At 41.1% G+C, this 23353-nt stretch overlaps 1 long non-coding RNA gene across 1 annotated transcript; it reads left to right on the top strand.

Moving 5' to 3' along the window:
* Positions 1-8705: 8705 nt before the first annotated feature.
* LOC128609343 (uncharacterized) lies at positions 8706-14746 on the top strand. Its single transcript, XR_008386211.1, has 3 exons — positions 8706-9102; positions 13846-14229; positions 14568-14746. It is a non-coding gene; the product is annotated as an uncharacterized LOC128609343 (long non-coding RNA).
* Positions 14747-23353: the final 8607 nt, after the last annotated feature.

The raw sequence follows: 23353 nt of genomic DNA, 5'->3' as shown, positions 1-23353 counted from the left end.
CTCGGAGTTGCTCATTCACAAGCTAAGGTAGACCAGCCAACTGGCACCACTTTTTCCAGAACTTATTTACCTCTCCCTGGATGGCTCTTAAACTTTTTTAGGGGTAGCCTTGGAACTCAGTCTCCTGGTCCAATCCAGATTGTCTCTATACATGAGTAACCTGTTGAGGGTAGTACTGGGAAAAGTCGCACCATCCTGAGCTTCCAGAAGAACTCTAAGAGCATCTCCACACTAGTTTACAGCCAGTAGAGCTTCTTCTCTGAAGGCACTGCCTCCCACTTTGCCTGTTTTGTGGCTTTGACCTTTAACATCAGCCATTTTTTGGCAGTTCACCAGACCCAGGCAATGGTGCCAACCACCTGCTCAAGCTACTAATTTTCTCCATGTTGACAAGTGTCTTGGTAAATGGTAAATGGCCTGCACGTACATAGCGCTTTTATCCAAAGCGCTTTACACTGTCTCATACACCCATTCACACACACACTCACACACCAATGGTAGCAGAGCTGCCATGCAAGGCGCTAACTTGCCATCAGGAGCAACTTGGGGTTCAGTGTCTTGCCCAAGGACACCTCGGCATGTAGAGTCATGTGGAGTCATGTGGAGTCATGTGGGCCGAGAATCGAACCACCAACCCTACGATTAGTGGACAACCCGCTCTACCACCTGATCCACAGCCGCCACACTGACCATTGAACCAGTTGGAGTTCTCTTCTCTATGAGATCAGCTGTTTCTTTTTCCACATTGTCTTTTACTTTGAGATTGTCTTGTGAGGTAGCTTGAACTAGTTGATTTTTCTCCTGACGCTTTGCCAGTGTTGCCGAGAAGGTCTTTCTCTGGAGCTCCAGGAGTTCTTCCCCTTGTGATAATGTCAACAATATTCAGATCCCCTGGAACCCACCACCATTCCTCAAATCCTTTTTGCATTCTTCAAGCTATTTGGATCTCTACAACCCTATTTGCAAAAAAGATCTGGTATCGATAATTGTCCCGTTTGACTTCCCCAGTACTGACTGGCTGTCCACTAGGTGGAGCCACTGTTCTATCTCCATTTGGCCATGCTTTCAGATTAACTAATTGACATGGTGAATACCTCTGCTAGCTGGTCAGAACCTTCATACCTCTGCTAGCTGGTCAGAACCTTCATACCTCTGCTAGCTGGTCAGAACCTTCATACCTCTGCTAGCTGATCAGAACCTGCGTTCGTGCTTACCACTCTTGGTCCATTTTCTTTCTGGCATGTTTTGTAAACAAAGCACAAGCGGCGCATAGACAACACGGCCTTTGATGCTACCAGAGGTTGCAGAATTAAAGTCCCTGTTTGGTGATTGATGAGAATCCAGAAGTGATTTACAAAACACTTATCTGTCTCCTCTGCTGACCCAACAACCCTTCCAACACCAAACATGAGACAGGAAGTAACGTGGCAAGTTGAATTTGCTCAGCTGAGACAGCTCATACATACACTGTGACCGCACCAGGTTCAGGTTGACGTTAGCCCCAGACCACTATTTTTAAGAGGATAAAGGATCAGCTCGAGAACAGCTTTCACACTCCACTGAATCTACGGAACTCAGAGCACACAGCCCTGAAAGATAACAAATATGTATTTAACCCTGAACATTTACTGTCTTTTGAAGGTGATTTTAGAGCTAAACGTGACACGTTACTGTAGTAAAAGGCTGCAGATGAACGGAACGTCTGACTCGTGTACCCTGCAATAAAGCTCAATGATGTCATGAATTATTAACTATAACTCAATTTCCCTCCATATGGTGCCAATTAATTGGGGGAAAAAGCTCAACTAATCCTGTTCACACACCATTCGTTTCATTAATCAAAACTCATTAATCAAACACCATTTATTTCATTCTAATCATATCCTTTACTTGTAAAGAATAAAGCAATTATGAAATTTTACTGTTTCAATCCTATTATTTAATTGATATAATGATTACATTTATACTTTTATTATTGCAGTCCTTCTGCACACTTTGGCATGGCATGAACCATGTAGTTTAATTACTGTTTAATGGCAATGCTTTTATTTTTTCACTATCTAATAAAGAATGTAAATAAAAGACCATTTCACTTTTTCCCATTTATAAATTCCCCATTAAAAATCTTAGAAATCTTCTCCTTTGTAGTCACTGTCCCAAGCTTATGTTTAAACCACTAAATTAAATTAAAGACACACAATAATTTTACTGGATGATGTGTTTAGGGGGTATAATGCGGTGCTGAGGGACTGTTTAATAAACATCAAGTCATGAAGACTTTCATCAAGTCTTTTTTAAACTGTATATTTTCCCCCAGATTTGAAAATCCACAATTTTAATGGCTTTTAATGTCACTTACTACATCTGGTTAAAAGTTTGTTAAAAGTTAAAAGTTAAAAATACACCAAAAGTGTAGACTTCTTTAAGCAGATGAGTCAATCACCACATGAATCTGGAATGATTGTGTGTAGGTGTTTTTAACTTTCTGATATTAACTGAACAACTTCAAGCTCAATCTTAGCTAACATTAGACATGTATATAGTTAACATCAGTATCATTTAAATATATTTATTAGGGTGGAAACTGGACATTTTCAGCTGAAAATGGACAAAACAGCACTCTTTTGGCCAAAAGTGTGAAAAAGACTGGAGTGTTCAGATGTATATGGGATTGAAAGATAACCACCAGGTGCTTGCTGGGAAAACTGCCGCTTGTCTGTTAAAACTAGAAATGTTTACATGACATTTTAAGTGTAATTGCCAAACCCACGTTTTGACCTTATAAGAATCTACTGTGGAAATTTCTCAGATCATCGCTAGTTTCAATGCTTTTTAAATATTAAAAAAGGTACAGTATAATATAATCTTATTATTCCTGCTGAAAAGGCACCTTGAGAATTTTCTGGCTGAAAAACATTATTATTATTATTCACATTATTATTATTATTATTATTCACATTATTATTACTAAGAACTACTTTTCAGTCAGACCTTTTTTATGTTGTTAAACACATTTCTGCAGATGTATTCTTTTCCCCTATTACCCACCTCCCAATTTTCTGAGAACTTGCTCCCTCTTGAGAACTTGCTCCCCCTCCAACCATGGGCAGCTCTGGTGCAGGTGGTAGAGCGGGTTATCCAAGTTGCTCCCGATGGCAAGTTAACGCCTTGCGTGGCAGCTCTGCTACCATAGGTGTGTGTGTGTGTGTGTGTGTGAATGGGTGAATGTGACAGTGTAAAGTGCTTTGGATAAAAGCGCTATATAAGTGTGCCATTTACCCTTTTACCCTGCAATTATATTATTAGGTTTTAGTTTATTTTTAGAAAGTGTTAGATAGGACACTTTGTTGAAGGTCTATTTGAATGTTTATTCCCATGTTTCTTCTTTCTGCTGTAAACTGAAACCGCCATTTGACTATTTACAGCCAAAATATTACTGTGGCATCCCTGAAAAAAAAAATTATATATATATATATATATATATATATATATATATATATATATGAACTGATGATATATACCTATTTAATGATAGTTATGTTGGAAAGACATTGATAGACTTTATTACACATTAGTCAAAAGATCATTTTCAATGACAGTATTTCAAATATTAGGCACAAAATTTAGAATATTAAATAAAAAAAGACTAAATTTGATAACTGATGTAGCTAGCAATACAACCATGTCAGATCAGCAATTTCACTATCCTTCAAGAGACCAAACACACACACACACACACACACACACACACACACACACACACAAGCTCGATAGATAGTGCTAGTGCTCCTCCTTTAAGATCAAATGATTATTAATTATGAATTCAGGGTTACATAGGTGTGTGTGTGTGTGCGTGTGCGTGTGTGTGTGTGTGTGAAGAGAGAAAATTTTTTCCACCTTCTTTTAAAGTTCATGGACTATTATTTTCTAAAACATGGTATTTGGATAATTTATGCAGGAAATTCACTAAATTGTGCACATCAAAATAATATTGCTATTAAAATATCTGGAGTACATGTTATCTGGCAAGCGATGCTAATTAGCTAGCTAGCTAAGAGTTTATCAGTAACAATGAACCTTTCCTCTATCAGCTGCAGTGACACATTTTTAATGAATTATTTTATCCATAAAGCCACAGATGATCAGGGAATGAAGACTATGAGCCGTCCTGATATCTTAATGAGCCAGCATTTCGCTTTAAAGGAGAAAAATAACTGTGGGGGGAATTTCTTCAGGAGCGGGATGAAAAACTGTCCTGCACACACCTCAGCACTTTTCACTTAAGTGTACATGGTCCATTACGGTAAAAGAAAATGGAACGGAAAGCTTACCTTACTTTTGTGGAATATGAGCTTCATAATTATCTAGCAAAAAAAAGAAGAGCATTTTAGCAACAAATTGTGATGTGGAACTCACGAACAAGTCAGATCTTTGAGAAGGTGGAGTAAGATTTCACATGAAGCCCTTTCAGTCACAGTTAAAAGTGTATCTCAGGCTGAGTGTATCTCACAAGATCAGATATGATTTAGATTTTTAAATCTAATTGACGATACTGAATCTCTGCTATAATGCGATATGAACTTGATTTAGTATCTTCAGATCATTATGTGTTCAGAATCTGAGGAAGGCCTGCTGTCACGTCATGAATGATGATGACGTAGGAACTTTCACACTGGCGGTGTAGTCCGAAACAGAGCACCGTTTGCATGACAAATTGGTCATGTGAAAGCAGTCATGCGGACCAGGAAGTGCACCAGGGTACCACACCCAAAGCTACCTGTAAGAGGTGGTGTGAGTTCGGCTTCGGACTGCAGCAAACGTGCACAGTGTGTAAACCACCGTAGAGAAGGACTATTCCAAACAATTTCAACACAGTGGAGTTCAGAGACACTCATATCTCTCTTTCTTTCAGGCATTCCCAGAATGCTTTGCAGCAGTTCAGCGATACGGATGACGACGTCTCTGTAGGTGATGTGCCACCTGTAGAGTCCAGGTGCAGCAACATATTCATTTTCCAGCTTATTAAATATGTAAATGAGGCCAGAAGGTCTAAGTGAGGTTGGCTGTGATTTTCTGTTGGAATGAAGCACGACCTGTAGTCCAACACGAGCATGCCGAGTTTCTGTTGAATACAGTGAGATGTTTGTTCTGCTTCTGATTCTTCAGAAGGTGGTGATTAGTTTTCTGTAACAGTAGAATCTGACAGTAGTGCAGGTTTATATTAACGCACTCGTTTTAATATCGTTGCTATAGTAACGGCTCGGTCACAGGGACGTGTACAGTGGACGCTCCACTGATAATAAACGGATTTTAAAACGTGTGTAATGATTGATTTGTAAGGAGAAATGTGTTTATATAATTTCAAAATAAAAATAATTTCTACTGATATTTGTGAAGTTATAAGCCAAGTTTTTTTAAGCATCAGACCTAAATTTTTATTCTAACTTTAAATGATGTGACAATGTGATTGAGACACGCATACATACATACATACATACATACACTGCCATATTTATCACAGCTAGCAGTTAGCATAACGCTAGTTATTATCATGCTAGCTAAGATAATGCTGTTATTGGTTAGCCTCCGTTAATATTCCTCCCCTTGGTGTCTTGGTAAAAGTCCCACTAATTTAGCATCAGGAACTAAAACTAGTGTATTTATTTTGTAAATTTTTCTTGAATTTTGAAATTCCTCATTTAAGTACATGTCAGACTTTATGGCTAATTTTACCATAATCACAACACAACCTTACATCAACAACAATCTAAGCACCTTGACACAGAATTGGAGACAAATTCACATCAAAAACATCTTTTCTAACAGCTGATGAGTTTTGGCAGAAAGATGTTTAAATGAAGAGGTTATGTAGCTGTTATGATCATCAACCTTATATTTATTTAAGAGCTCATTACATTATGTTTTTGTCACCTTCGCTTACTTTCAAAAGCCACCAAAACATCTAAAGAGAAACATAAAGAGAGCAAATGAGTAAAAATGATCCAACAGGTTATAATTCTGCTCTTAATGGTGCAGATTGAAGCAGATTTAAGACCAAAATGTTTTATATGTATGAAAAAAAGACAGGAAGAGGAATTATAGCATCATTTATGGCACCAGTAAAACTATTTACCAATTTGTGTGTCTGTGAGTTTTTCCACAGAATCTTGCCATAGACACGTAAAACAAAAACAGGATGATATTTGAATAATTTATGAAGAAATCAAGCACTCGAGTATACATTATTAAATCCCAGCTGCTTGAGGATATTGTGAATTCTCAGTCCTGCACTGAGGAACCTGCGCTCCAGGTGGCTGTCACCTGGCTGTATTAATATTCATATCTTACCCACTCCTGAGCATATGCCTCTGCTCATGCTGTCAGTAGATCTGATTCCTGACCATCTGCCATCATTTACACAGCTTTAAATGCAACTCCTGAAGGTGGTAAGGTGGAAATGCCTTCAGAGAGCAGCATTATCTCCTGGATCTCAGGGAGAAATCGGTTCCATACCCGAGGAAGGGAGAACTAAGGCTCAGATGTTTAAATCTTAAATTTAAATTTTAAATTTTAAATTTAAAAATGAAAAACAAAAAGATTAATATGATGATACACGAATGAGAAGATGGTGAGTGTTTAAATAAATCTAATAGGAGTAGAGTATATCACCAATATATCGCTATATGAATAGTCCTATTTATTATGATCACTTTAATCACTGGTTTAATTTACAACCCCAAACTATTTGAAATGTCGACTCGTCGGACCGCAAAACACGATTCCATTGTGCTACTGTCCATCTCAGATGAGACCGAGCCCAGAGAAGTGGGCGGAGCTTCTGGACAGTGTTGATGTACGGCTTCTGCTTTGCATAGTAAAGCCTTAACTTGCATCTGTGGATGCAGCGGCGAATGGTGTCAACTGGCAAAGGTTTACCAAAGTATTCCTGAGCCCATGTCAGGATCTCCATTACAGACTCATGAGGGTTTTTAAGACAGTGACGTCTGAGGGATCGGAGATCACGCGCATTCAGAAGCGGTTTTCAGCCTCACCCTTTACACACAGAGATTTGATCGGATTCCTCGAATCTTTAAATCCTACTGAATTGTCTTTGGGGACTGTTCTTCTCAAAGTGTTGGATTATTCACTGACACATCTGTTGGCAGATCAGCGAGCCTCGACCCGTCCCCGCTCTTGAAGGACTCGGCCTTTTTAGGAGGTTCCTTATATACTACGATTAGATGATTGCCTCACCTGTTTCACATCACCTTCTTATTTCAACTTCTCACACCATGCTCAGTCCTACATACCCTTATTTACATATATATATACATACATATATATATATATATATATATATGTACATGTATGTGTATATATGTACCACACGAGTGCCAATAACGTGCGTGTGAGCTTTTACGTTTTTGCGCATGCAGAAATTTGACATTAAATAACACCAAAGAAATGCAGCTTTGTTTTCGAAGAGCTTTTGGCAAATGTGTTTTGTAGGTAAGTGAGGTGACAGCACGTAAGCTGATGGACTGGGCAATCTATAAACGTTTCCCTTTGTACTTATAATACTCACAGCTATTAAGTTGGTTATGCTATTACGTTGCTGTACCAGTGTGATCAATTACAAAGGCTAACCTATCAGCATTGAATATTGTTGGCTACGTGAGACACGGGAAGCACTTTTACATGTCTGTAAGTTGGAGGACCGGGACCTTTCGCCTGCCTCCTGACCTGCCGGATCATTGCCGTCTCAGTGTTCCGGGACCTGCAGATTTATAAATGAAGCTCTGGTTCCTTCATGTGGTCTCTGGGAGTTTTTCCTCACCAACCTCACTTTGTTCATTAGGAATCAAACTCTACATCTGGATTTTTGTAAACCTAAATTGAGTATCATGAGCTGTCAAATAACTCGAGCTCTGATCCTATCCCTGATCTGCGGCAGCAGGTCGGCTTCTGTGTAACTAACATAGCACACCAACAATCTTCCTCCCTGTTCAGTCGTTTTATGATATCACCGGTTCAACCTTGAAGAAGAAAGCAGCATGAACTGAACTGAATTGAAGGGAAGAACCACAACACATTGACTGCTGTGTTAGAAATGGCATAAGACCTGCTGTGAGCAGATATATCTGAACAAAGAGAAGAAAAAGAGAAAAGTAAACGTATAAAAACTGCAGTTATTCACCTTCTAGAAGAGAACAGGAATACTGGAGCTAAAAATGGCTGATTCTGAGACTAAGAAGACTAAGAGAGTGGTGAAAAGACCCGCTCAGGACCTGGGCATTTCACTCTGTGGAGAAGGAAAAGTTGATAAAAAATCTGTTGTCGGTTGTGTGGTTAGTTACACAATCAGGTTAATGATGGAGGCTTAATTTATGACTGCTGTATTTAACACAGTGTCTAACACTGCCCTATCTAAACAGTATGATTTACGACTAAAAGCCGTATTACCAAATTCAGACCTCACTGATGGAACATCTGGAATAAATTACTGTACAGTATATGTCATGTTTTATTTAGCGCCAACTTTTATTTTTTTCTAACACGTTGGACAAAACAGTTACCGTTACTAAAACAAAACACCAATTAAAACCTATTATTAGTTTTTTGTTTAATCTGAAGATTAAAATAAAGATCATTGTCTAAAATAAATCCCAGGTATTTATATGATGACAATAATTGCCCTAGTCAGCCCTAAAAGCTGTACAGTATATTTGTATATTTAAGGGGTAGCAGTTAAATGCACCTTTATAATAAAAAAAAAAATGTATACCGTGTGTTTTGGTTCCCTTTCAAAGGGAACTTCAAGGTTGCATTTAGCATAACAGTATGGGAACGCTTTGGGCGCGTGACCGGTATCTGAAGCTTGTGTAAAATCATGCCTCTACTTATAGGCCTGCCATGATCAGGTGACGTGGTAATTAAGCGCGTCGCATGATATATATATGGCACCTGTGAACCGCGCCGCCAGCCTTATTGTCTTCAGCGAGACTGCATGTCTGTTGTTTGTGTGACAAAAACGCTTCATTTCTACTCGATATTTTCTCAAAATCTCTGAACTTTTCTATCCTTCTTTAGAGGAAAAGAGAGGTAAGTAATGAGCGAGAAAGAATTCAGGCAGAGTGTTACGGCTTGCTCCCGTTTCATCACGGGGAAAAGTGCACATTTCTGGGTGAAGTGTTAGCGGTGTAGTATGCGATGGCGGCCTCGAGAGGCTGTGCATGGTAACGCCCACATTAAGCAGCTCGGCTCGCGACTCGCGCGCTTCAAGAAAAAAAACTGAAGCCGAAGCGAGTCGGGTTTCAGAGCCTCGCGGATCTGGGCAGGCCGCTGCCGAGGCAGCTAGCTGTCTAAGGTTTGGGGGATCTCTTATAGATCCGGAAGAGGAGCCGGAGACGTGCGCTGCTCTATCTCTTGCTCTGTCTTCTGGGTCCGGCTCTCCGCTGGATTTTGGAGCTTTCCGCTATGGAAAGCCAAAAGGGTAATAATTCCTCTCTGACTCCAAGGAGTTAGAAGTATGTGTTAAAAACTGAGAGCAGCATATAAAGAGCTGCTTGAAGTGATCACCCAGTGAAAGTAAATCCCTCACACTGCAGAAACTCCCCTGTCTTCCAGAAGTTTATGACAAAATCTCAGGCTTCTGGGGAAAACCACGCATAAGCCATATTCATAACCCCACGATGTTGAATTATGCGGCCATTGTGGGAATGAACGGCATGGCTATTTAGCTATGCTCAAGGTGAAGAAGGCACATGCGAGGTACCTCTCTCCACTGACGGCAGGTAATTAGGGGGGCTGGCTTGCATCCAAGCCATGTAAGGCCACCGTGGCATTGGTGGGCAAGCCTATGCAGTAGTAGTCTTGCTTGTGGGTCACTGCAGACAATGACAGGGTTGCAGGCCTACCAAGCAGACTTGCTGAGTGAGCTCGACATATGGCGGCATTCAAAAAAAGCCGGTTTCTTCCCTGTTGTCTCGAGCTCACCCGGGCGTCCACGAGTGGAGCCTGGGCCAGCACTAGTGTGAGGGAGACCCAGAAGGCGAGTATGGCAGCCCGCCAACCCCCGCAGACAGCCAGGGGAACTGGGTGGCCACAGGCCTGATCTGAGAATGGTCAAGCAGGCAAAGAAGAGCGGCCCTGAGGGGCCGTGGAGGGATGTATCTGGGGACATTAGGTTGTTAGGGCAGGTAGCCCCCAGTGCGACTGTAGGGCCTCCCCTAGCCAAGGTGGTCCCCAAGTTTTGAGTGTTCTCTGGTCAGCGAGCTGTCACAGGGCAACGAAAATCTGATGCTTCGCTCCAATAGAATGTAGAATAATTAACATCACTAAAAGACCATCGGGCAGCGTGCAAACTACTGCCAAATGTGTCTCCATGGGTTCTGTCTACTGTAGAAAGGGTTACCGGGTCCAGTTATAGCTCGACCCCCCGTTCACAGGTGTGCTCACCACAGCAGTCAGCACAGACCAGAGCCTGACGTTAGCGCAGGAAGTAAGCTCCCTTTAGGACAATGGGGTCATAGAACATGTACCCTGTTCCCGAAGGGAGGGAGGTTTACAGCCATTATTTCCTGTTCCGCAAAAAAGTGGGAGTATGCGGCCAATTTTAGATCTGCATCATCTGAACCGTACTCTTCGGACATACAGGTTCAGAGGCAGACGCTCAAACTTATCGTGCCACAGATTCAGTTCGAGAACTGGTTTGTGGCGATAGATCTAAAAGGTGCATATTTCCACGTAGGAATATCGCTAGCTTTATCCCCTCGCACCTTCACAAAGTGCATGGATGTCACTCTGGCTCCATTGGGACTCCAGGGCATCTGTGTACCAAACAACCTGGATGACTGGTTAATTCTAGTACGATCCAGAGAGCTGGCGGTTCAACATTGAGATGTTGTTCTCGCCCACATGAAGAGCTTGGGGCTCAGGTTGAAACTCAGAAAAGTATGCTTTCCCCGGTGCAGTGGACAACTTTTCTAGGGGTTATAGGATTTTACTACGATGAGGGCATTTCTATCCCCAACATGCGTAGTGTCAATCCTATCAACACCGAGCAAGATAAAGCTGGATCTTGGGAGACTTTTGTGGTGGAGTCCACACATATGGCCGAGTTCACATCTGTATGCCGCTCCCCCTATCACTCTGCTCCCACAAGCTCTAGCGAGAGTTCGCCAAGACAGTCTGCTAGTAGCACCTTTTAGGCCAGTTCGAACATGGTTCTGAGAGATAATATCCCTGCGAGATGGCACTCCTTGGGGGATTCCCGTCCGCAGGGATCCACTGTAGACCCAGTGAACTGCGCAATAGCTACAGTCCTGGAGCTCCTACAAGAACATTTCCAGTGGGCTGATTTATCACCCTCGGCCAGAACTACGGAAACTGTGGGTCTGGCCCCTGAGGGGCACCAGCTCATAGATTCTGGTCTCACAACTGAGATTGTAGAAACCATGTTAAATGCTAGAGCACCATCCACAAGGAAATTGTATGCACTCAAGTGGCAGCTTTTTGTCTTGTGGTGTGAGGAACGTCAGCTAGACCCAGTGAACTGCGCAATAGCTACAGTCCTGGAGTTCTTACAAGAACGTTTCTCAGTGGGGTGGGCTCCTTCTACAATCAGGGTTACTTGGCCGCTGTTTTGGCCAGCCATGCCCCTGTTGATGGAGCCTCTGTGGGGCAACATCCTCTAACTTCGAGGTTCATGCGTGGTGTCAGACGGCTGAGGCCCATCTGCAGGCCGCGCATACCTTCCTGGGACCTTCTGTGGTCTTGGATGGTCTGTCAGGGGCCCCATTTGAGCTGTTAGAGTCAGCCTCTGAGAAGCTTCTGACTCTAAAGTTAGCTGTTTTACTGGCCCTGACATCTCTCAAGCGAGTGGGAGGTCTACAAGCTCTCTCTGTTGCCCCTTCCTGCTTGACTTTACCCCTGGATTAGCCAAGGCCTTCCTGTATCCTAGGCCAGATTATATTCCTAAAGTGCCTACATCGGCTGCCCACCCTGTGGTGTTGCAGGCTTTCTGCCCTCCTCTGTTCCTCACACCGGAACAAGAGAGGATGCACCTGCTGTGTCCAGTAAGGGCTCTCTGTACTTACGTCCACCGCTCCGGCCAGTGGCGTAAGTCGGAGCAGCTACTGGTCTGCTTTGGCAGCGACAGTAAAAGTGATGCTGTGTCAAAGCAGCGCATCTCTACTTGGATAGTGGAAGCAATCTCTAGGGCTTACGACACGCGGTCTCGCCATGCCTCTGGGCATAAGAGCTCATTCCACTAGGGTGTCGCCTCCTCAAAGGCTTTGTCCAAAGGGGTATCCTTGCAGGATGTGTGTGCAGCTGCAGGGTGGTCTACACTACACACAGTCGTTCGTTATTACAGCCTGGATATTCATTCCACCCTGGGCTCGAGTGTCTTGCAGTGACCCTCGGGCTTGGGTATTTTTGAACAGGCCGTACCCTCGGTATGACGGAGTGGGTATTCCCGTTCCCATACTGTTATGCTAAATGCAACGTCTCGTTCGCTTCTCAGGGAACAGGGTTACATGCGTAACCCCAACGTTTTCCATCACTTAGGTGTAATGTGAAACTGTTGAGATTTTTCTGTAATGTTTTTTACAGGTTCCTACAGGTTTTACAGGTTTTTTGAGTTCCTCAGCAGAATGTTGGGTAGAACATTAGAACTACGCTATCATCAGCATAGAAATGCAAATCAACATCTGAAACATGTAAATACTGTATATAAAGAAAATAACAGGCATAACCCCATGGAGCCCCAGCTCTGGAGTAGTATTTTGCAGTAGCGCCCTGCAATGGTAAAGGTTCTAGAACTAATGTTAAAGGTTCTGTTTACATTTTCTCAGCCCAGCTCTCTTCTCAAAAATTCATAGTTGTCATGGTTTCACTGCAGTTCCAGTTCACCTCACAGGAAGAAAAGAACTGTAAAGATTCTAAACTGAAAGGCTACGGTTTAAAGTTGTGCTTGTCAGGAATGAATTTTTTTGTAATTGTGTCAGAAATATAACCAATACGTAGCACGCAATATTGTTTATTCCATCGAGCAGAATATCTCCGGAAACCACAAGAAGATTGACGGATCATTTTGTTGAGCATCATTGTGCCATCAAAACTGAGAATTTCCTTTCTTTCACCGTGTGTGTGTGTGTGTGTGTGTGTGTGTGTGTGTGTGTGATGTTTCTGTGGTGAAATGAGCAGGAAGCCTAAATACTGGAAATAATTAAAGCTGCCATGCCTGTGAGAGATGAGCTGCCATATTGGCTCAGTATGCCCAAATAAACACCATCCAGAGGACTCATGCGTAATTTATTAATGTGCAGTCACTCTTTATTTCCATCCAAGCAGAAACCAGACACCACGCTGAGCCAAGGACTCAAACTGTGCCAGAAATCACTGATTCAAACCCAAAAAGACAATTATACGTCCAGAATGTAAGCTTTATGTTGACAATAACATTATATGGAAAGCACAGCACGCCAGTCTCTGTTAGTGAGCTGGGAATCTGTTCTTTACCTTTCAAAACATCTGAATCAGAATCTGTTTATTTTGCCAAGAATATTACACAAATGAGGAATTTGTCACGGTGTGTGCGCACATATATGACGTGTAACATACTAAACAGACCAGACAAGTGCACAGATATTAACAGTATTCGAGAAAATAGACATTTAACTACATTTAATAAAACTAGAATAATAGAGTAGGGTCTGAGGAAACAGAAATAAAAGAGGTATAGTTTACATTATGTTACAGAATGGTATGAGCATTGTATGTAGTGCAGGGATGCAGAGTTGTTTTTTGTTGTGTTTTGATTCAACATGTCCACTGTGGCAGGTGAGCACCACAGCTCTGGGGAAAGAACCTGTGCTGGCTTTGATGGCTCTGAGTCTTCATCCAGAGGTAGGGGCTGGAAGAGGTGATGTCTGGGGTGAAAAGGTCAGCTATAATCCTGCCAGTGCAATATGTGATGCTGCTGTTGTAAATGTCCTGAAGCGTCGGCAGACTACATCTGATGATCCTCTGAACCGTCCCGATCATGCATTGGAGCTTGTCCTGCTCTTATGAGGTGGAGGATCCAAACCAGACGGTTGTAGATGAAGTGCGCATGGACTTGATGATCGCTGTGGAGGACTGCAGCACTGACGCAGAAATACAGAAGATGGCCATCAGCACAGGTTCCATCATACTGTCTATAAACACCGGACCTTACATTCAAAGGTATTTCCTAATCTTGAAAACCAGAAGCTATGCAAAACAGAACTTTGAAGGCTAAGTGACAGGTTTTTAAAAATCAAAGACTTCGCGTAATAGATAAACTGGTTAGTGTTTGTACTCGAAAATAGTCCATAAGGATGCGATTTAATACACCATGCTGGTTTGTCACATGGTGCTATATTGCCCACAATGCTAAACGTGTAGTGTTCATGTCTGAGAATTCAGTTCAGTTTTATTTATATAGCGTGTTTAACAGTGGACATTGTCCCAGAGCAGCGTTACAGAAATATATAAATTCAGGATATAGATGTTAAATGTATGGATTTATCTCTAATGAGCAGCCAGAGGAGACGGTGGTGAGGAAAAACTCCCTGAGACGATATGAGGAAGAAACCTTGAGAGGAACCAGACTCAAAAGAAACCCGTCCTCATCTGGGTGACACCGGATAGTGTGATTATAAATAAATACACCCCTTCTATAAATGTGCTAATACTACATGGTGAAATAGTGCAGTTGTGTAAGCAGGAAATTCATTACAGTTTTTACATGAAGTCTGTTTTGTTGAACTTCATTGAACAGGATGTGCACATGCAGCTGCCATCTTACAAATGTCAAGTTAAAAGCAACTACAGTATAAACCAGTCTAAACTCCAGCGTATGACAGGTGACCCTTTAATGATGACTCATCTCGTAGCACCATCTCCGGAAGTGAACCTGGACCTGCAAGTCTGTGGGGAAGTATGGGAATAGAAAGTGAAATGTGGTATTCCGGAGCAGTTGGTGTGTTTGGGGAGAAGGATTCTGAGTGGGTTAAATACAGGCTGAGTAAGCAGATGTTACTCTGCCAGATTGAACGCCAGAATATCTCTCCAGGTCAACGCTCCAGTGCTTCTCTGTGACATTGTTCTGGCTGTGGCGTCAGATGAGGATCCGAATGTGGTGAGTAAGTCTACTGGCACAAGTCAGCAGCGTTTTAAGAAGCGGTCCAATTGAAATAAAATAGTGGCTTTGGCATAAGAAAGGGTTTGCAGATAGATGCTGTATAGGGCCTCGGCACCGTTTATTACTTACTGACTCACAGCACAAAAAGTTTTAAACACAAACACAAAGTGATTATTTTCACAAATCGAGTTGGACGTGGATGCAGTTGCAATGTGTTTTTTAAATATCAAGTTAACAGAAGGTCTAGAAGTTATTACCAAAAGCCACATATTATGATCAAATTCAAAACCGGATGGAAGTTGGGAAACAAAGAAAGAAATTCAGAACCAGGTAAAACAAGGAGTAAAGGTAAAACATTGAGCACATTCCCAAAACTGGACATCCTGGCACTCTGTAGAACACACTGCTTAAATGTGACAAAATGTATAAAATTATTACTGATCATTAATCAGCATTTATACATCAGTTAATACTTTTAAACATCACCATGAAAAAGTTTTAAGGTTTGATTAACTGTACAGAACTTACCACCTACACTTCTTCAGTCTCCACAGTCCCTGTGACTACGGTACGCGAGTTAAGGTGATATTTGAATCCAACATGAAAAATATTTGAGAAGTAATGTCAGAACAAGTCCATGCAGTGGACTGCTGCATGGGGACAAAGCATTACTTCTGATCATCTTCCACAAACTCACCTACACCTACAGTGACCGCATGTACGTTTACAGGCATTCAGCCGCTCACAGCAAAACTTAACTGTAGGGAAGCAGATGTTTCCTTCCTCCGCATGAACTGTATGATTGGTCCTTATCCTGTCGAGGATCTGACAAATGACAAATGAGCTTTTGCAAGACTTGAGCCAATTAACCTTTTTATTTTAGTGAGATCTGTAGAAGTTTGTACGATTATAGTGTCTCTGAGTAGAGCAAGAGAGCTCATTAAACAATGAGACATGAAATCCTGTGAAAAAGGATTCAGACTCTTACACACTCGTCTACATTCAGACGGAAACACAGCTCCTCTCTCTTAACTTTAACGACTCTTTTAAATTGATTTTTAACTCCGCAAGGTGAAGATTTTCTTTTTTGCTATTGATGAGGCAGGAACAATAGAGATGAAATGCCTCTACCTTTAGAGTAAAGAGAGGGATATCCCTTTATCCCCATTTCTTTCAATCCATATAAAGTTGTTTTTACTTGTTGTTTGATGCTTGTGTGATTGAGTTTGCCAAGAGAAGTGCTATAAAGCAAGTAAAAAAGTAAACAGTCACAATCTCTCAGTGCAGGGTTGGGTTAAAAGAACCGAACTCAGAACTGGGCCGAGACAGCGGGATGAACGAGAGGAAGAGAACTCTTTTCACACCGTCCCTAGCCTTAAAACACACTCAGCTCACTTGCTGCTTCTCTAAAGTCCCATTCCTACTTATTCTTTTTTGGCCTGAGACCAATAACATAAATGGTGACAAGTTCTTCATAAAACAGGTATTTGATTTCCTCTAACTGTCTAAATCAGTGTCACTCTTGCATGTAGCATCTTCTTTAGCTTGTTCCAGGATCGTATATGCATCCTGTAAAACCCCTTCACCTTCATTTTTGTTTCAGAAAAACTTTCAAACGCTTTAATGTTTTTAAGAGCTGCAACTAACTGGTTCTGTATATAATCCTCACTCCAAATGTCGAGGAGAGACACGATGACTCTCCTGAGATGGTCTAAGTTTGGTTCATTTACTGGGGATCTGAGCTCATCTCCCATAAGACCCAGACTGAGGGTGGAAAAGCACAGAGTGCACTTAAATTGGCCGAATCCAGCAAAGTTTGAAAACAGTCTTAGTATTTCTTGTCATTTATATCAGGGGTCATGGGGGTCACTTCTCTACACAGATCTGTTCTCTGAAGGTAGCTGTACTGGGTGCCTTAAACTCCCACTGATATAACCCTGAGGTTCACTGAAGTACACAAGCCACTAAATCATTACCTACAAATCCAAGGCCATGGTTCTTTCACAGAAAAAATGGGATGTTTTCTTCAGGTGAAGGGAGAGACCTTGCACCAGGTTTAAGTATCTTGGTAACTTATTCACGGGTGATGTGTTTAGGCCACTGTCACAATGACACAGAAAACTAAGGTCTTGGGTGAATGCAAAACAACCACCAAGTAAGATTATGTGATGGATAGTAGTGGTGATTGTGGATAAGAGTTGGACAGGATGTCAGATATGGTGGTTGAAGGTTTTATCATCATCATTACACACACAAGACTGGAATTCACAGAAAATAAGTACAGCAGGACACCCACAAAACCAAGGGTGTCACGTTACAATACTCCACTGACTCCATCTCCCATCAACCACTGCGGCCTACAAACATGGCCGCCTCGAACTACACTACCCAAGATACACACACACAAACAACACACCCCCCCCCATCTTCTGAATGGACACACCTGAGTGTGATCACTCTTACATTGTGAAGTATACACTCAGTTCTGTCTCTGTACTACTGTCTATATCAAGCCTTTGAATCCGAATTGCCTCATTCTTATTGACCCGGTCCATTTCACATTTTTGACTTTGTCTTGCCTAGGTTATCCTGTTTGACATTCACCTGACCTTTTGCCTGTTTTTGACCCTGACCTTGTTTTACCCTTTGTATTTGCTTGATTGCATTTTTTTTTTTTTGTCAGTAAATCTCAGCTTTAATTGCAATTGCATCTATTAGTGTGTTTGTTTTGTAACACATGGAAACTAGTCTTATCTTGGAAAGTGCAAAAGCAATGAATATAACAAAATTGGACTACACTCGGCTGCACTTAAAGTGGTTAGTCTGACTGCCTAAAAACATCAAATGAAAACTAACATTATTAGGCTACGTTAACAAAAAAAACACAAGCACCCGAACTATAACCTAACCTGTCTAGACATTCAAAACCAAGGAAGCTAGCATAAGGGTGGAAAGACTTAGCACACAACAAAAACTATTGGTCCTAATCAAAAAATTGAGTTGGAACAAGGGGACAGACATTAAAAAAGAAGTATATATGACAACAGTAGACGTTCATCCAGCTAACACACTAGAAGATGTGATAGTAAAGCATTCACCAAAGACTGATACAAGGGTGCCATGTGCTGCTTTTATAACAATAGCTCCACCTCTTTGGGACAGGTTCCTGCCTTCCCATTGGTCAGGTCCTGTCACACAGTTAATGCTGATTGCCACTGGGATCTACCTATAGGAAGACAGCAAACTAAACAGTGAGAAAAGATATTGCAGGCACAAAACAGATACAGACATGGATATCAAGACTAATGTTTCTGAAGATAGCAAATACCCCATGCAGGAATTTCTCTTTCTTGAATGTCTCCGCTAATCTGCTAGTATTTTTTGTTCTTTCAAAAAAACACATTTAGCTCCCATTACCTTTTCAGCAGTAATCAATATCAGCTCTTTCCCGAGGCTCAGGCCTCCAAATCGTGCCTCCTTATTTCTATATTAAAAGCAGAGCTCCATTAAGATGTGATGTGATTAGCTTTTAGCCTTTGGCTTTGTTGCAATACGACAAACCCCATCATTATACTCTCTTGATTAAGCTTTAAGAGCAGCCATTAGGAGATTTTCTCATCCAAATCTGGGGACACTCGAACTTCTTGAACAGAAAATGCACAGTGTGTGATAATGGCCTTTCCATCACAGCTGAACGCCCACCGCCATCTCTGATTATCACAATTCTAATAAAATAATATCTTACATCGTTCTTTTATCGGGAAAACAGAACGAAAAAAATCAGTCTCTGTTAGAAACACACTTTTCCACAGCGCACTGAGATCTCATTCTGTTTCTCTGTGTAGATGTTTATTGAGGCACTGAGATCATTCTTAGAGCTGATGTCGGATGTTAGCAGATCCACAGATAATATTTATATTTCCATATTAGAACAGTTTACAGACTTTACAGAAAAAAGGATAATGGTGCTGAGAATAACGAGGCACATGACTCACAGAGACCATTTGCATTATAAGTAAATAAAATAAAAGGTTTTGTGCTTGTCAGCAGAAGCAGGATAAGAACACACATTTTATTCTGCAACAAACAAAATGTGCATTAAATAAAGCATCTAGGGTACATTTGCCCTGCGATAGACTGGCACCCCACCCAGGGTGTCCCCTGCCTCATGCCCCGAGTCCCTGGGATAGGCTCCAGGCTCCCCGCCTGACATCCCCGAGTGTAGGTCAATAACTGCAATATGTGTTTTCCATCCATCCATCTTCTACCGCTTACTCCTTCTTCAGGGTCACGGGGGAACCTGGAGCCTATCCCAGGGAACATCGGGCACAAGGCGGGGTACACCCTGGACAGGGTGCCAGTCCATCGCAGGGCACAATCATATACCGATATGTGTTGTCATCATTTTTTATTTATAATTTTTGCTGCTGCACTGCAACCTCACCCCTTCTTACAGTATTATACAGCATTGTTTGTTATTGGAGAGGCCTCCAAATAATTTGGAGCATACAGAGTATACTGTACAGACTTTAGTGTTTAGAGGAGTTATTTGGAATTTAGCCCAAGGTGTTTCTCTCTACCAGAACACATGCATAGCATAAATGTCATCAGCCAGAGTCCTCCAAATACCCCCTCTAACCAAAGCATCCAGGAACGCTGGCGGCCAAATCTCCTCCGAGTCCTACAAGACTGTATCAGCAATGTTGTCTTTGAAATAATCCACCACAATGATCATTAACCTGCGACAGACTCGCCAAGTTCTTCTACTCAGGACCTCGGTGTACTCTTCGGGTTCCTTCCTGGATTACAGACTGATGTCAAATCAACATGGCCGCTCACAGCATCAGCGGTAAACATGTATATACATGCAGTATTAGCTTGCAGCATCAACATATGGATATGTTCACTTGTTAAATCTATAGCACTGACTCTACATTTCACTGTTCTGAATAGGAAAATATACATCACTCATTATAGTTAGCTGGCTAGCGTGTTGCTAACAAAAGACAACTGTGTTTTTTTCCCCCACTTTGTACCTTAAAAATGCACAAAAGTTCAAAAATTGAAGTCACAAATGACATCATACTGAACTCTGACTTCACACTTTAGAGGAAGGTCAAATGCAGAAATGCAAATGTTCTCAGCAGAGCAATGAGGCGGAGCGATGACCTCTGTGGAGTAGGAAGACGGAAAGTTTATTTAGGGGTCACATGGTGTTGAGCCACTCCTGAGTGGCTCTGACCCAATGTTCTCTCCCCTGTTGCTCCTTCATCAGATGTTTCCTCTCCAGGAGGGCTTCCTGGACTGTGAAAAAAATCCATCCATCTTCATTCAAGCATTCTGCCAGGATTCAGTTGAGGAGACAGATGCAAGTAAAATATTTTACTGTATGAAGTGCAAAAAAAACCCCAACTAAAACTGTGAACACAAGAATCATGAAGCTAAACAGAACATACAAGGCAAACCATGTAGACAATGAGCAAGACACATGGTACACATGGCAACACATGAATCCCACCACAACTACCACCACCACCACAACAACAACGACAACAACAACAACAACCGCTTGACCATGAGACACAGAAACACAGGAACTGATATAACTGTTCTAATCACAGTGAAAATGAGGCACAGGTGCACAGGATAGGAAACATGACGTGCTGGGACTGATAGGTAAGGATCTGCTGAGTTTCTCTACAAGGCTGCTGAAGATCTGTGTGTGTGTGGGGGGGGTTGCGGGTTAGCTTTTTCTCTTTCCATCAAATTGTTCCTATGGTATAGTGTGTGTTTTTTTTCCCAGTTAAAAATCAGTGAGCCTTGAAATCTTAAACTGATTCCAGTGGCAATAAAATGAACAGAGTTTATGGACCTGGAGAAGTGTGTGTGTGTGTGTGTCTGGACAAATCGGTAAGCCTCTTAAAGTCTGTGACAGTGTGGCTCAGTGGGTTTAGTGTGTGTGTGTGTGTGTGTGTGTGTGTGTGTGTGTGTGTGTGCACTGAGTTTATGATGAGCTTTTCTAACCACATCACTGACTGTCTCACTTTTTGATTTAAGCCTCTTAGATGTCGGCATTTCTTTCTTGCAGAAGCAGCCACTCAATAAATGTTTATCATAAAAATAAAAATCAGAAATACAAATTTCCCAAAAAACAATTCTAAAAGCTTTTACAGATTTTATGTAAATTATATAATTAGGAAAAATTCTGAAAGATTCAAGGATTAAAAATATGATTAGTATATTTTTCTGAGATGTCGAAATTGACATTACATGGGGTTAAGATGATATAATCCAAATTTGATTATTTTTGGGTCTAATTTGTAGGAGGTCTAGCAAAAACACTGATTAGATACAAGCATTTTTACATGTCATTGTAACTTTTGACCTCTAGGTGGCGATGTCATGAAATTTGTTGCATAGCCTCATATAATAATCCTGAACACATTTACCAAGTTTCATGACAATGCATAAAGTCATTAATGAGACACAGCATCACTTCCTGATTGGCGACTTCATCGCCAGATTTGTTGGCTTGTCACAAGCGAATGATTTTGAACATTAAAATTCCATTTCATATCTTTTGTGTGGATTGGTATAAAGATGTTATAAACCAAATTTGGTGAAACTTGGACAAAACTGGTAGGAGGAGTAGTGAAAAAATTACTTTCAACAAAATCCAAGATGGCCGAAAATCCAATGAGGCCGAAATTTACGTCATTTGGTCCACTGAACTCAGCATTATTGAAGAACAATAGGAGCCTTGTACCTTCAGTGCTTGGCCCCCTAATAATACTAATCTGACCGTTTTAATTTTTCTTTTTAAATAGTCCAGAAATCATGTTTATATGCATTGAAATACACTAGAAATACTGGTTAGTAAAAATTAACCCTAAGTTTGGGAACTGGTGGTTTACTCTGTTTCCACTGAAGTGTGTACGTGAAGGTTATTTATTCAGATTGAGGTCTGATCATTAACAGATTTTTAGGCTGCATATAAATGTACATAATGAGTTTCCCACCCTGGACAGTCTTTACACAGCTGCACAAAAAGCCCAAAAGATGGACTTTTATTTTCAGCTGGTCGTCATTATTGAGGTTAACAAGAGCCTTGATGCCACCTGAGTCATGAACGATGAGATGTCCTACAGCACTATTCGCAGTTTCTCGGAACGAGTGCAGCATAACAATCCTACTACCAGGAAAATGGAAAATGAACTCCAGACTAACGTGTGATTTCATTCCACCTGTCGATGACCGAGGATCTCGTGTGCCATGTCACTTCCACAACCTGATGTTAATCAGCTTCTTTTATTGAACCAGTGCAGGAGTGAAGATAATTATGCTGATTGGTGTGTTCTGAAAGAAAGAGAAAAAATACACAGACCTTTTATTGGCCTTTGTGGCTTTTACTGACCTTTCAGTGCCCTTTTTCGTGACTTTCTCACTTATTGCTAATGAAGGTCTGAGTGCTGGAGCTGGATTCAGAGATTCATCTGTTAAATGCACAACATATAAGGAATAAATAAATAATATATACATTTTAAAAACATCCAGAAAAAGAAATACGTGTCAAGTTTCTGTTGAATTATTCTGTAATTTCATCCCTTTTTTCTGCTGCATGAAGAGGTTTAATTATTATTTATTTAAATGTAATTCATGATGAAATCATAATGGATTTGCTGTTTGAATTTTCAGCTTGTAGTGTGTGAAGAAAATGTTTCTTTCTCTCAGCAGGTTAACGTCGATGATTATGATGTTACAGAAAATGCAAGCAGCTAGACATTATTACTGATTAGTGCGTCTTACCTGCTGAGAGCGAGCTGTTAGGGCAATCACAGAGGACATTAATGCTGAGAAAGTAATAATAATAATATTAATAATGAAATAGTAGTAACTTCTTCCATATAAATCTTTCCTAATGAGTTTTCTCTGCAAATAAAAAAAGACCTGTTGTTCATTGAGGAAAATAATAAGAATAATTTCCTGGTTACACTCAGCTTTCTTATAGCACATTTTAAATTCTTACATGTTTTGTTGAAATGAACACAACTTTTAGGAATTTTAAAGCCTGCAGTAAATACAATCGCCAAAATTACACCACTGTCACATGACTACAACGTCACGACCAATACGCTTCCATCAGCTCTTTCAATCTTTATTTAAAAAACACTACAATTACAAAAT

Source organism: Ictalurus furcatus, chromosome 6 (genome assembly GCF_023375685.1).
Source record: "Ictalurus furcatus strain D&B chromosome 6, Billie_1.0, whole genome shotgun sequence".
NCBI classification, from domain to species: domain Eukaryota; kingdom Metazoa; phylum Chordata; class Actinopteri; order Siluriformes; family Ictaluridae; genus Ictalurus; species Ictalurus furcatus.
This window is presented reverse-complemented; position numbering and strand designations above follow the sequence as displayed.